The sequence below is a fragment of the Dermacentor andersoni genome, chromosome 2 (genome assembly GCF_023375885.2).
Source record: "Dermacentor andersoni chromosome 2, qqDerAnde1_hic_scaffold, whole genome shotgun sequence".
NCBI lineage: Eukaryota > Metazoa > Arthropoda > Arachnida > Ixodida > Ixodidae > Dermacentor > Dermacentor andersoni.
In genome coordinates this window covers 189609726-189621974 of record NC_092815.1, presented here as the reverse complement: position 1 = coordinate 189621974, position 12249 = coordinate 189609726, and the positions used below count along the sequence as shown (strand labels likewise).

Below are 12249 nucleotides of genomic sequence, written 5' to 3'. Positions count from 1 at the left end.
CCTCATGTTGCACATCGTAGCAGCAAAATATGGCGCTTTTGTTTTCTCTTCCTAAGTGTGATAAGGCAAGAAGTCCGCTTCCATAAAAGCTGGTTTTAAGTATAGAGCCTAGAATACTGCTTTGGTATACTTAGCGCCTAACGCGATTAAAGAACGCATTATTAAACCATGGTTTGTTATGAAGTGCACACTGCTTCTAAATTTATAGGAACAAACCAGGAAAAGTGGGCTTCCGAAAGTAACAGAACTTAGTGCCCGTACTTTCAATCCTCTAGAGGTATGCATATGGCTAAATACAATCCTGATAATTCCTATACGCCAGCGCAGATATTTTTTTTTTTTTTTGTGTAGGAGACGCTATTACCTACAAGTAACGAGAATGAGACGCCTATTTTCGTTTGTTTCACAGTAGTACTTCTTTGCTTATGGTGGTTCGTTTTATATAGAGGAAAAGTGAGTTGCTGTTCATTTGTGTAACTCGAAAGGAGCTTCTCTTATACATTGCTGTAAGTGTATAGTAAGAAAAGGATGGTGCACTCACACGACGGCCGGTCTGGTCTTGAATCGACGGGAGAAATGCCTCCCAAACGTAGGCTGCTGCCGAGCACAGATTATACTTATCGCTTCGCCGATTGACTCCAGTCTGTGGCGGGCTCGAGCGATATGGTCGGCACGTGACGGCTGCTCGACCTCGAGGAAGCGGTTGGTGCGAGGGAGGGAACGCAGCACCCGTCGCGAGTGCGAGACCGTGCAGAGCCTGATGAGTTTAGCGAACGCGTCTCGGCATCCGTAATTTATTTAGAGCGATAGCGCGCAGCGTTCGTTCCACCCTGCAGAACGCGTGCGAGAGAGCGGCGAATGAAGCGGGTAACTTTCGACTTACGCAAGCGGAGGGCGTGTCCCTGTTCTCTGGGGAGTCGGGATTACTAAACATTACTATCTCAGCCGTAGAACCTACTTTGTTCCTCATCCGCGCCTCAATAGAGCTCAAGCATTAACGCTCCGTCTACTACAAACGAATACCTATCCCAATCCGTCGCTTTTACATAAAATCTATCCGGATACTTACACCAATGCTACCTGCCACGATTGTGGAGAAATAGCCACGTTAGACCACATGCTCTGGCGGTGTGCCCGGTCACGCTCTATCATCGCTAACAGCTCGGCGAGATGGGAGGCGGTTCTCTGCAGCCCTCTTCTGGCTGACCAACTCTCGGCTGTCCAGCAGGCCCACGATGCGGCCGAGAGGCTTGGCCTTCCGGTTCCCACGTGGGAGCGGCCCGCTTCGTGAAGACTCACGATCTGCAGGACTTCATTAAAGTTTTACCATACCATACCACACGCAAGCGGACGCAAAAATCCGAGGACACCTAAGGAGTTCTTATGAGTTGTGAGTGCGAAAGCATTAATGCTTCGTGCTGTCCGGTGCGACGCTTTGCTTCGGCTTCGCGTTGTCCAAGGGCTTCGTCCTCTTGCCTCTGGAGACGCTTTGCTTGACGACCGGCTTCCGCCTGACACTTTCGAATGGCCCCTGTTGCGCCGCTGGTCGTTCTGCCCGCCGTGTATTGGGAGAGTCGACGACGATGGTGGATTTCGCTGCCTGCCTCTGCTCCCGGTTTGCTGCGCTCTTCCGCTCCCTGACTTAGTCTACGCTGTACTCGCGTGGACGGTCACGTTTTGCTACTGCAGAGCTTGCGGACTCCGACGATGCAGGTGCTTCAGACTGCATAACGCTACGTGCTGCCCAGCCAGCAAAGCAGCAGCAGCCTGCGGTGCTGGCTCGGGCAACGCGCCCCGATCAAGCCTTATCGCATTCAAAAGCGACCGCACGACACTGATATGAGGGGCCTGGACCGCTTTTTATCGAACTGCAGAAAGGCATTTGAACCGAAAATAGGCTATTTCGGAAATATTTTGCTGCAAAAGAAAAAAATACTTCAATGCATTCAGCAGAAGCGTAGTTATTGTCAATAAAATACAGCCTCTGCGTTGCTCCCGTTCCTGCTGCAATGCCTTGCACTGCGAAGGGTACGGCGCAGTGGGGCGTGCCCACAACGCCACACTTGCTATATGTCATCGTGGCGCGCAGTTCAAATTTCATGTTGCATGTTAACCTCGACGCCACGACGTCCGTCTTTGGTGCCTACGACGCGCTGAAAATAAGCCAAACTCGGTTGTCCTCAGCGAGCCGCAGTGCGCTTAGCCAGTGGCCTCGTGGCGGCACCCCGCGGCGAGTCCACTGGCCATGTAGCCGACCGCAGCTTCATGTCAGCTATCAGCCAATAGCAGCCGTCTAAAGGACTGACGAAATAAAGCGTCCAGAAGAGAGGGAGGAAGGGCCTTCTGTTGAAAAGAGAGCGTTTGAGAGAACGGCGACTTCGCGATCCGCTTGCCGAGTTCCGCGCACCTCGTACGACAGCAAAACTTGGCTGAGGTGTTCACAGCAGCGTAGGCTACCCGCGGACTACGTTATTTCACCAAGCCTGAGGGGTGGTTCGGGGCCCCTTTAATACGCAAAAAAAAAAAAAAGAACAGGACACAAGAAGGAAAACCACAAACGATGCGCGCATTTTTTCGCGCATTAATTCAGCCAGATCAGCCTTCAACAATACCATAATAGCCGCTCTTATAGCGGGAAGACGCTTTATCAGTCACAAAAGAATGAAAAACGAAAGACGGGTGGTGACGCTGCCTTCAAAATTCTGCAGCAACTAGCCATGACGTCATGAAATTTGACGCTGTCTGCTCGGACCTAGTCAAATCTTTAGCGGTAAGAGCGAATTGCATTGTAATTTAAAGCATTTAAAAGCTAAACTTATGGAGTTTTCTTAGAATATTTAGGGAAAAATAATAAGAAATACTTGGTTATCCATAACGTCACGCTGACGCACTGGTCATGGGTTTTCGGCGCGAAATTCAAGAATGAAACTTTCACCATAGTTTCTTTCTCCTTCCTAATCAACCTATTACCGCGAAAATGAAACTACAGTTCTTCCAGACTATTTTATCGATTTAAACTTATTCAGGTGCTTCTGTGAAGTGTTCCTTTGAGTGAAGTTTGTAGGACACCGATTATTCACCAATTGATATGGGAAACGAGTGGTTTTATACTAAACTTCGCAACTTAGACCATCTTAATCTACACTTTGAGGTACTAAAAGGTACCTCACTCGTCTGAGATGCCTGTTACTGCCTCTGAACTTGTCTCGCTTTAAGGTTGCCGGCTATTTGTTTCCCTAAAGTGAAATAACTTTTCTATGTTTGATCTTACAGCAAATCTGCAAAGAGTAGTTCCACAACGGTTCTCGCGTGAAGGCGGCAATATTGTCGACACCCAATGCAAATCAAGGAACAGCCAGCAGGTGCAGCTTACCTCGAAACCCCAAAATTGCCTTGAGACGTAATTATCGAGTGTTATCGTGTAAAAACCTGTCGTGCGTATGCCTCACTCGAAAAGGCATTAACTTAACAACAGGTGCGGTAAATGTTTTCTTTTTGCGGAGACACATTTGTAGATTACATTCGACGTGGTAAAGACTTCTCGCAGGGTATGCGGCCACCAGCGCAATCCAGGGGTGGGGTGGAGGATGAGCTTGCGGCAAATTTTGAATAACTTTGCTAACCAGATCGTGATATTGGTTCACAAAACCCTAGAATCGAAAAACAAGTTTATCAATTCCAGACGACTATGCATTTTGAGCCGCTGGCAGAAAATGCTTGCGGCGTGTGCTTGCCTTTCCCACACGTCATCTACAAGCGAGAACAAGTTATCAGCGACTTCAGCGGATTATCAGTTATCAGCGGGTCTGTTATCTCCGTTTTCGATAAACCTTTTCTCAGAGGCGTTCGGGGGTGGACAGTATGGAAGACACAGATAATGCTTTATTGCGCCAGTGTTCTTTCTTACATCATCGTCTACAACCATGGCCGTCGATAACATACAGGGTGTCCCAACTACCATGCACCAAGATTTAGAAATATGCAAATGCCACGTAGCTGGACAGAACCAAGGTAATGCTGTTTGCAGTCGCTTGGAGATACTCAGATTATTTTTTGCATACCGCCTAATTGCGCAGTTAGTCTTAATTCATTAATCAGCTTACAAAAATAATATCATTAGATTAAAAGGTTCACTGAGAAAATTGTAGAGCAACATGGAAAACTCTCGATCCAGCTTTCTGGTGCTCAATACGTGCTACATAGAAGTGTTTTTAAGAGCGTGAAAGGAGCCCACGAACACACGAAAAGTGCGCCGCTCGAGGGACTTTGCGTGTAGTCGTGGGTTCCAGTTCGAGGAAAGGGTCTCACTCACACACACACACGCACACGCACGCACGCACGCACGCACACACACACGCACGCACACACACACGCACACACGCACGCACGCACGCACGCACGCACGCACGCACGCACGCACGCACGCACGCACACAAAAGAGGCCTGAAAACACTGCGGGGCTTCCGCCAGACCGGCAGGCACTCGAGATGGCCATTGCTAATTAGGAAGTCACGCTTCATTTCGACGAGGCATGGTGGGGGAAAGTCCTATCTGCACGAGGTGCCAACCGTAACAGGAGACGTCACGCTTCATTTCGACGACGCGTGGTGGGTGAAAGTCCTTTCTGCACGAGATGCTAGACGCCAGCCGTAACAGCGTCTCCGGCGAGGGAGGAAGATCCCGACGCGTAGGGGCCAGCAGCCGCTGTGCGAGAGATCGGCGTCCCCTCAGAGGTGACGAACCCATAGTTCGTACCTGGTAGATTCCTGGGAGTTGTCATCATTCCTCGTGACTTGTGACTTTTCTCCCTGGTCCGGTCCGGTGAAATTGGTATTGTAAGCAGGTCTCGCAAGTTTTCGTCTCCTGCGTGGGCAAGCAATTACCCCAGAACATAGCCAGACCCACAACCACAAAGCAGCGAGCACAAGGCCACCCTCCTCCAAGATACACCAGGCTTAAAAAAAAAGGAAAACCCGCTACACCTTTCCCATTCCTTACGCGCAGGCTCCCAGGGGGGGGGGGGGGGGGGGGGGGGGCTGAACACTAAGAAGAGCCATTTATTGAAAGCGTTAAGACGTGGTCTTAACATATACTGTCCGTCCAAGCTAAAACGTATCACTTTTGCAGACATCTTCACCCGGGCATTGAAGATAGCTGGTCGGGACCCCTTACTTATTTTGGGCGAATTCAATGCTCCCAGTAAGGTGTGGGGTTACAAGAAGGAGGATGTGCGCGGTAGGAAGCTAGCGGAGCTCATCTCCACGCTAGGGATAACCCTTCGGACCGACCCAGCACAACCAAGACGTCTTGGAAACTCCGTGACTCGGGACACTTGTCCCGATCTCACGCTTTCCAAACATATACAACACGTTGAGTGGTACAACACCGAAGACACGCTAGGAAGCGATCACTGCATCATTAACACTTTAATTCATACCCGGCCCCTAAAAAGGCAAATAACTCAAGCGAAATTGCAGGACTGGACTGCTTTCCGTAAGTCCCTGCCGCAGGCCAGTCTTCTCGAGGAAGGGTACAGCTCGTGGGCTCAGAATCTTATAACACTAAAGAAACATGTGAAAAGCTTACAGATCGCGGAGGAGTGTCCAGCGGTGGATAATCATTTACTCCATCTCTGGGAAGCTCGCCGCAGTCTCACGAAAAGATGGAAACGACAAAAACACAACAAAAGACTGAAAAGACGTATAACAGACCTGACCCAGCGGGCTGCCGAGTATGCCTCTCAATTAGCTGATTCCAACTGGATTGATCGCTACAACACGGCAGCCCGACAGATGTCAGGGAAGAATACATGGAAGCTCTTCCGAAGCTTGATTGATCCCGCACAATCTCGAGGAGAAACACAGAAACACTTACAACGTGCTTTACAGAATTTCCAGGGCACAACAATACAACTGGCAGAAACCTTAAGGGACAAGTATCTCTGCACCAAACAGAACCCTAGAGGTCAGGAATATCTCCATGCAGGCCGAGATAATCCAGAGATGGATCAGTCGTTCGAACTCTACGACCTCAAGGCAGCCTTAGCCAAAATGAAGAGGCACTGCGCCCGGTCGGGACAAGGTCACAGTGAAGCTGCTGGCCAACCTCCCGGATCGCGCGTATGAAGCCCTTCTTGACTACATTAATGCCATATGGAAAGGGGAGACTCCCATACCCCTCGATTGGAAAACATCCCTTGTCACCTTCATTCCTATAGCAGGAAAGAAAATTAATGCGGACAACCTGAGACCCATCTCGCTCACACGTGTGTGGGCAAACCAATGGAGACGATGGTGCGAGATAGGCTCTCAGAATATTTGGAAAAGCGTAACACTTTTGCAGACACCATGTTCGGCTTCCGCCCACACAAGTCGGCACAAGACATATTATTACAACTCAATCACGACATATTACAGCCAACGGAGCACCCTCACAACGACAAAGTTGTCCTGGCCTTAGATCTAAAGGGAGCTTTCGACAACGTTAAACACAGCACTCTCTTAGCACACCTCCGTGAGACCCACTGTGGCAAAAACGCATTTAATTCGAGCCGCACTCGTCAAAATCCAAGACACTGAATATGGACCCTACGAAATGGGTACTAGGGGGACGCCACAAGGCGCTGTGCTTTCCCCGCTGCTATTTAACCTTGCGATGGTGCATCTCCCGGCCCAGCTAAACGGTATTGAAGGCGTGCGGTATGCGCTGTACGCCGACGATATCACCATCTGGGCCACAGAGGGAAACAGGGCATATAGAGCAAAACCTGCAAGCAGCCGCCCACGTAGTGGATTGCTACGCAGAGCGCTGTGGACTTCCGTGTGCACCGAACAAATCAGAATTTGTGCACGTTAGACCAACACCTAAGGACACTACATAAATGTATCTCTTTTTGGCTAGTGGTCCCATACACGAGGCCAAGGAGCTCCGAATCCTCGGACTCTTTATCCACAATCAAAGAAGAGTTGACACAACACTAGAAAAGCTCCGCAAGGTTGGGGACCAAGTGGGCCGAATGGTCCGGCGTGTGTCCAACAAGAGAGGGGGATTACGAAGCAGGGACGCTGTGCGGCTAGCTCATGCTTTGGTAACAAGCCGAATTCTATATTCGGTCCCGTATCTCTATCTGCGAAAACATGATGAAGCCAAACTCGAAGTCATCCTCCGCAAAGTGATGAAGAGGGCCCTTGACCTCCCTGTCACAACTTCGAACGCGAGACTTCTCGCTTTGGGAGTAGTGAACACCTTTCAGGAGCTCAAGAAAGCCCACCTTACCAGCCAGTACGCACGTCTAGCTCAGACAAACTCGGGACGGCATTTGTTGGACCGGCTCCACTTGAAACGCACCTTTCACATTCAGGAGCGGATCCGAGTGCCGGAACTCTGGAGACGCGCCATCAGAGTTCGACCCCTCCCCACAAAAATGGATAGGGAAGACCACAGTGGTCGTCGCCAAGCGAGGGCGGACGCCTTGCAACGCCACTACGGCAACAAACGCGGAGTCTTCTACGTGGATGTGGCCGGTCCATGCCGCGGGGGGTGGTATACGGCAGCGGTCATTCACGAGGGAAAGCAAGTAGATGGGCTCACTTTCAAAGCCTCGGGCTCAACACATGCAGAAAAAGTAGCTATTGCCCTGGCTGCCTCTGACCCCCGGTCTCAATATATCATAACCGACTCGCGCGGGGCTTGTTGAAATTATGAAGCTGGTTGGATCACCCCACTAGCGGAACGAATATTGGAGAACTACAGCAACGGGGGAATTGATCCTACCCCCCATTGTCTGGTCTGGACTCCGAGCCACCAGGGCCTAGCGAGGAATGAAGCCGCGAACACGGCGGCCCGAGCACTCATATACCGGGCGTCCCAGTTAGACCGTGAGTACCTGGAATCCGAAGGCATTTATCTTGTAACATTCAAAGATATCACGACCTTTTACAAAGATAGGCATCGCCAAAACCCAACTCCTGCTAAAGGGCTTGGCAAGGCTAATGAACGGATCTTGATTCGACTTTTCACTAACACTTTATTGTGCCCGGCAATCTTGAAACATTTCGATTGTTCCTTCACTGGCAAGTGCCAATACTGTGGGGAGGTGGCTGACAACTACCACATGGTTTGGGCTTGTCAGCTAAACTCAGCTCTTCCCCTCAACCCTAACCCAACCCGAGAGGAGGGGGAGGCGACGCTGCTCGGTTGCTCGGACCTTCAGGCCCAAAAGGCCTTGGTCCAGAGGGCTAAGCTGGCGGCTCGTACCAATCGGGTCCCGGAATAGAGACTCCACCCATTGCGGAGCCCCATAAGGGCTCTACCTCTCTTCCTGTTTTGAATAAAAGCTTTCAAGCAAGCAAGCAAGACGTGGTTATTAAAATCAGCTAACAATCAACTACACTTCGGAAAAAGACGTATGAACGAACGTAAATGTGCCACGGAAACCCGGGTGAGCATGAGGCTTCCGTTACCCTAGGGGCAACGACTGAAACCGTCGGCATTGCCGTTAAGCTTACCCTTATTGTAGCGAATATCGAAGGTGTACTGTTGAAGTGCCAAGCTCCAGCGCAAAAGACTGGCGTTTTTTCGTAGACGTGGACTGCAGCCAGGTGAGGGAACAGTGGTCAGTCGCTATGGTGAACCTTGAACCTGCGATATAGCAAGCTAGCTTCTGCACCGCCCATACTACGCAGGCGCATTCTTTTTTTGAGGCACTGTATGCTTCGTCATGAACTGAAAGCTTTCTACTGGCGTACAGTACAGGGTGTTCGTGCTCGTCATTTCTTTTTTGACAAAGCACCACTCCCATAGCCCTGTCGCTGGGATCACACTTAAGAACGAATGGCTTAGAGTAGTCGGGCGCGTTCAGCACTGGCTGACTCGTTAGTGCTTTCTTCAGCATACTAAAACCCTTTCCTGTGCGTCATCCCACTTTACGTATGTGGTTCTGTTTTTCTGAGAGCATCCGTTAAAGAACTCGCAATCTCGGAATACTGCGGGATATATCTTTGGTAATTACCCGCCAAGCCAAGGAATGACCAGACGTCCCGCTTGGTGCGTGGTTGCGGGAAGTTGTCTATTGCGGTCAGTTTAAAATCGGAAGGCCGACGATGACCTTTCTCTATTACATGACCAAAATAAGCTACCTCCGCGCGCCCTAATTGGCATTTGGGGGCTTTAACAGTTAAGTTGGCCTCTCGTAGACGACACAGCACGGTTCGCAGGTGTTGCATATGGTCCACCCATGATGAAGAAAAGATTGCTATGTTATCGAGATAGGGAAGTGCAAAGTCCTCCATTCCTCGCAGCACCTGGTCCATAAGGCTAGAGAAGCAATACGGCGCATTCATCAATCGAAAGCTCAGGACTTTCGGCCGAAAAGTTCCCATCGGGGAAATAAACGCCGCAAGCCTGCTTGCCCTCTCGGTCAACGGAACCTGCCAGTACGCTCTGACTAAATCGAGCGTAGAGATGAAATTATCAATGCTCACTTTCTCAAGCCTTTCCTTGATATGCGGTATTGGATAAGCCTGGTCCTTCGTGATTAAATTGGGCCTGCGGTAGTCGATACATGGTCGCGGCTCCTTTCCTGGGACCTCAACCGAGATAAGACGCGAGGTATAATCACTCTCTCCTGGCTCGATTACACCTAGCTCTAAGAATCTTGTTTATTTCAGTGGCCATGACTTCATGCTGACGAGGTGAAACGCGATAAGCTTTCGAACGAACTGGGTCCTCCGACAAGGTTCAATTCAATTCAATTCAATTCAGTCTTTATTTTTCTCTTGAACAGAGAAGGAGACAGGACTAAAAGCTCGTAAGCTTGACAGAGGTCCTGCCCCCTTTATCAACTCGGCAGTACAGTACACAGGCAGAGATTATCGATTGTCCAAATAAACACTGAAACTAAATAACAAGACACTTTGTAAAAGGCAGCGCTATGCATTGCAGCACAAACATAGGCATTAGAAAAACAAATAATTGGTCATGGGGAAACGGAAAAATTAATAACAGGTATAGGTTTAAACTGAGTGCAGTATTACGTAATCTTGTTAAGAAAATATAGCTTAATAACATCACTTGAATGCTGAAAGGGGTCAAATAAGTCTCTGTTCAATTTATTTAATAATACTGGAACAGTATAAGAAAGAGACTGCTCGGTATAATATGCCCTAGGCGTCGGCACTAACCAAATTTCTTTATGTCTAGTCTGCAGGATATGCGTGTTTTTCTGAAGTTTTGCCAGATAATTAATATAATGTTCATCACCTTGTGAAGAGCGTTTATAGATCATTAAAAGTCTATAATTGTGTAAACTATAGATTGGCAGGATTTCATATTTTAAAAACAAATCATGTGTGGGGGAACAATAAGGAGCACAAGCAATGCATCTTACAGCTCTTTTTTGAAGAAGGTGAAGCTTGGATAAATTTGTGACACCCGTAGTGCCCCAAACGGTACAACAATATTGCAAAAGAGAAAGAACTAATGAGTTGTATAGCAATAGCCTTACATTTAGAGGAAGAATACCGCGCAGGCGCAACATGACACCGACAGCTGAAGACACTTTTGATCTGATATAGTCAACATGATCATTCCAAGTCAAATGCTTGGAAAATATAACGCCAAGGATTTTAACAGAATCAACAATTTCAACAGTATCAGAGCTTAAGAACACGTTCAACGGCCTAGAAATTATCTTTCCTTTCGGAAAGTACAATATTATTTTTGTCTTTTTAGAATTAATCTTCAAACAATTTGATTTTGCCCATGTATTTAATGCACTCAGTGTTTTGAATTGCTTTCTCTTCAATGTCACTTTCTGATCTCCCGGTTATGAACACCGAAGTGTCATCAGCGTAGGATACAATCTTTCCATCAGTTACACATTGTACAATATCATTTATATAGATTAAAAATAAAAGCGGTCCCAATATGCTTCCTTGGGGGACTCCTGCATAAATATTTTGTATTGAAGACAGCGAATTTTTAAAGTCAACATATTGTGTTCTGTTCGACAAATAAGATTTTATAAGATCGTGAGCTTTTCCTCGGACACCATAGTTTGACAGTTTATGTAGTAAAATTCTGTGGTTTATCAAGTCAAAAGCCTTAGTAAAATCTATATATATGCCTGCACCTATTTCCTTATTTTGAAACATATCTATAATGATTTCTTTTTGAGTCAGTAATGCTGTTTCAGTGGATCGATTCTTTCGAAAGCCGTGCTGAAAGTCAAGGAGCAGGTTATGTTTTTCAAAGAAAGATAGTACCCTACCGTGCATTAATTTTTCTATACCCTTCGAGAACACTGGCAGTATAGAAATTGGACGATAGTTAGGAATCAAATTCTTGTTGCCGCTTTTGAAAACCGGTATCACTCGAGCCATTTGCAGTGCCTTTGGAAATACAGCGGTAGATAATATGAGATTGTAAATGTGAGTAACAGCGGGGCATATTAGGTGAAGAACATGTTTAATGGGCACTATTTGGAGACCAGTTGCATCTACTGACTTGCTATTTTTTATATTACTTATGCACGAGAAAACTTCTGTGTAGTTCGTGGGCGCAACGAAAAGGGATGATGGACAGCTGCTTCCCTTCATGAATTCAATGTAATTTTGGCTGCACTCTACCTGACTCTGAGATGCCTGTAAAATAAAGAAATTGTTGAAAGCGTCAGCTAAACAGGTCCCATAAATTCGTTTTCCTTCATGCTGAAAGTTTTCGGAAGTATCACGGGTATTTCGTTGCAATAAGCAATTCAGTTTTCGCCAGATTACATCCGACCGCTGTTCTTCAGGGCTCCAAAATACATTTGTGAAATAGGCGTCTCGAGCCATTCTTAGTTTTGATGTTAGATTATTTCTGTACTTTTTGAATTGCCGAAGCAACTCTTCATCTTTTGATTGTACAAATTGTGCGTACAATCGGTTCTTATGCTTGACCATTTGGAGCAAGTCGGACGTCATCCAGGGTTTCCGTGCTTTTGATGACGTGGCTGTCTTTCTTAGTGGAAAATGTGCATCATATATAGCCTTGAATGTAGTGATGAAGTTAAGGTAAGCGGTATCACTACTATCTTCCTCGAAAACGTGGTTCCAGGTCTGTTGGCTAATCGCAGCAAGAAAGGATTCAAGATTTTTGTTCGTTATAGATTGTGTATAAATTATTTGCCTTTTGTAATTAACATGTACAGCCTTATCAGCTATCATGACGATTCCAAGATGATCACTAATGTCGGTATAAACTACGTCT

General features: G+C 47.4%; 1 protein-coding gene across 2 annotated transcripts in view; it reads right to left on the bottom strand.

The window, feature by feature from the left end:
* The window catches only part of LOC126540310 (beta-hexosaminidase subunit beta-like), an 81909-nt gene that overhangs the window by 45018 nt on the left and 24642 nt on the right, over positions 1–12249 (bottom strand). Inside the window, exon 1 of one of the 2 annotated variants that reach the window (XM_050187107.3) lies at positions 542–641. The exons of the other annotated variant lie outside the window; for it this stretch is intronic. The gene's annotated coding sequence lies outside the window, so the exon portion shown is untranslated. Of the gene's footprint in view, positions 1–541; positions 642–12249 lie in introns of those variants that run through there. 2 annotated transcript variants of the gene reach the window in all.